This window comes from Hakea prostrata, chromosome 5, assembly GCF_041222555.1.
Source record: "Hakea prostrata isolate BN-2017 chromosome 5, UWA_Hpros_2, whole genome shotgun sequence".
Taxonomy (NCBI): Eukaryota; Viridiplantae; Streptophyta; class Magnoliopsida; order Proteales; family Proteaceae; genus Hakea; species Hakea prostrata.
In genome coordinates this window covers 17,816,453-17,819,977 of record NC_142604.1, presented here as the reverse complement: position 1 = coordinate 17,819,977, position 3,525 = coordinate 17,816,453, and positions in this window count along the sequence as shown.

Sequence of the window (3,525 nt, the reverse complement as noted above, 5' to 3'; positions counted from 1 at the left end):
CCTTCCATCCCTTGGGCCTATGGGCCCCAAATCCTTGTAACTTGTTTGATGAGAAAAAAAATGATCAAAAAGAGAGAGAGAAGAAAAAGAGAAGAGAGAGAGACTAATACACCATATCTAAGTCATGGGAGGCTGCACTGGGAGGTTGGGAGTTGGGAGGATCCATGATTTTAGAGACCAAGGGAAGAAGATTTGGGGGAGTTGGAGGATCCATGATTTTTTTAAGTTGAGGTCGAGATATTTGGAATAAGACTACATATATCAAATTTCATTTGTGTTTTAAAACCTTTGACACATGCACCAAGAAGAAAGTGCAACAATCCCCATGCCTGAAGACATGAGGATGGAATGATTATGAAGTAAAATAAACCTACCTACTAATCACAATTATTAACAACAGACATTCGGATCTAAAAGAATATATTGGATCCCAAAGTGGTGAATAATGCATCATTGGACTTCTCTCCTTTTTTTAAAAAAAAAATCTACTTTTAGGGGATCTGATTTGGGTTTAAAGTGTTAAATGTACTTTTGACTAAGCATGGTGCAAGGAATCAATCATCTCTGAGTGAGGCCAAGTAGATCTGGGACTATTCGTTTTTAAGTCTAATAATCATTATAGTAATCATGAAGCTGATCATGTCCCTCAGTGGAGCGGCCGATCACCTACCTGGTATAGGCAGGTGCTGTGAAATCTCACTTTCCCACATATTTTGTTTATTCTAAGTGAGGAAAAGCCAAAGCCTCGTTGAATTTGATTTTTTCATTAGTAGGAGTTCGTACATGTTTTGCAATACCACTTGTAAATACTCTATCAGTATGAAAAGTTCTTAATGTTAATTGAATCCCAAGTTCTCCAATGGATTGACCTGTAATAGTCTCTATTGCTTCTCTCAATTCAATTAGGTAACCATGAGTGTGATTTCGACCACAATATAATTGATAGATTCAAGATGCACTTCTGCAAGTAAAAGGGATTTGAATGCATATTGGTTGTGCTCAAGAGGTTATGAATCGATTGACAAGCTTAACCCTGATATCTTGATTTCGGATGGCAATGCATCGTGGACCATATTATATGGTCTGTCAATACACGGCCGATTAATGTTTGGACAGTTATAGTATTCAATCATGTGTAATCTCTCAATAAGTGCTCAGTGAGTCATAGGTATCAGTCATGTATTCATGTGTAATCTTTTAGTCCAAGAACACTCATTGGATTTCCCTTAATCCATAGATTAAAATATTTCACGTGGTCGAATCTTACAACTCACTAGGAGAGTCCTCTCAAGGAGAGAGAGGATCCAAACACATCCCCACCTCAAATCAAGCATTTGATGTTATTATTTTATCACTTTACCACTTTGCGGTAGACGATATCAAACAGTGTCTCATAGGGTCGTAAGTTTGGCCTTGATAGTTCAAACTCTTTTGGACTTATCCTGAGTTCGAATAAGATCCCAGGTGAGTTATTCAACTTTGAGCCAAAGTTACGATTACAATGTACAAACAATGTTTCATAGCTAAACTTTGTCTAATCTTGGTTCTAAGTAATTCATTCTTCAGCTAGGTTGTGCTACAAACATCTTGATATCTAATAGAACATACTTAAAAGTTCAGAGGTGCAAAAATATACGACAAAGAAATCACAATCTCAATTGAAAATGCACTCTGAAAACATGATAAACTTAACATGTATCTTGATTTAGACATGGTTAGTTTCAATTTTGACCGGGAAAGCTCCAAATATAGGATTAGTTGTTAATCCATCGATTCAGTATTAATGGTTGATGCGTGAACTTCATGAGAAAATTTTTCGAACATGATACATATCTAACTAAACACATCTATCAATACACAAAAATCACCTAAACAGAAGATACTTTCTTAAAGAAGGAATGTCTTTTGTCTAGTACTTCTTCTTGATATCCTTATTCTACACCAATCAACAAACCCATTAAGCAAGTCATCAAAAAGAATTGATCTAAATGCTAAAAATTTAGATTCTAGAGTCTTTTGGTTGGTGTTCTTATCCTACTACCAAACCTTTCGCACTAGCTGACCTTGAGTGGTGGTGCAAATCATTGAATGAAGAATCTAAAGCAAAAATGTGGATTACCTCAGCTCCCAACCCTCTAGCTGATTTGGCCTTAGGGTTGCATTCGGTTAGGGTTAGGCCTTGGCTCAACTCAACCCAATGCTACCAAGCCTAGATTTTAATCTTGACCTAATTATGGATTTATGGTGAATGAAGTTAATACGTTTTTTCAAGACATGGAACTCTATCTTTTGTATAATTAATTAGGTTGTTTTAAATTTATTTTGAATATGATTAATACATGAAATTCAACTTACAAAGATACCAATACCTCATAGTATGAGGTCAAGAGTTCGAATGTCTTCAAAGCCAACAACAAAGCCACATCTTATATTTATAAAAGCTACCCCTAATGATGTAGTCAAGGTGCATGTAAACTAGCACGAGTGAACCTCAACTCCAGGAGAGAAAAAAGAAAAGAAAAGAAACATTTTCATTATTCTATCTGTTGAATTTATCATAAACATTCACACAATAACTCAAGAATTAATGTGGTTCGACATTCATTGTGAAGCCTACATCCACGGCAAGAAAACTCCAATCAACTTACTTCGAGGGTAAGGTTTCATTATCTTTAAATAGAAATGAGTAAGTTTTACAATAAATTAAATTCTAACTCCCCCTCTCTGCTAGTCTCCTTATAGAGTTGGGAGACTAGCAAGTTACATTCATAATACTATCAAATGCAAGGTTAATCAGAGCCAGATAGGGCCAAGCTTAATCAAAAGCAAATTGATCCCACTTAACTAGATCAAGGTCAATCAGGGTTTCTGCACTAGTAACTTTAACAAGATAGAGTCTCAGGGAAAGCTTTTGAAGTTTTAACCCTAAATCACTAAAGAAAACCTGAATCAAGATTATGATGGATCAATGTTGAGCTAAAGTTTCAAGGTTAGGCTTGGGTTTGAAAAAGTCTCACATAACCCAACCTCTTATGAGTTTGGATATTTTTATTTATGAAGATTAGACTATTGTACTTTTTTCATAGTTTTCTATCATACACCATACACTTAGAAAAGTATTACAGTCGAAAACTAGCAAAGCAAACCAAATATAGACTTTCTTTCCTAAACACGTGATACCATTTGTTTGTTGAATCTAAAGTAAGGTGGGAAAAGTTTATAAAATGTAATTCTTTTTATAAAAAAGTTCTAAAGTACAGCTTGTTTGGTTCACTAAGATGGAAAAATTGACAGACAAATTTTCTTAATTAGTAATTCCAGCTGACGTAACATATAATATACTAATTTTTTCACTTTATATTTTTTTAAAGTCTTATTAAATATATAGAATTTTATAAAAAATATATAATAAAAAGGGGATCCAAATTTTTTTTATTTTTTATGGCATTCTTTATTTTTCTGTTGTCTACCTCATTACAATTTACAAATGAGTCCACATATTTATTTTCCCAACTACCCCTGCAA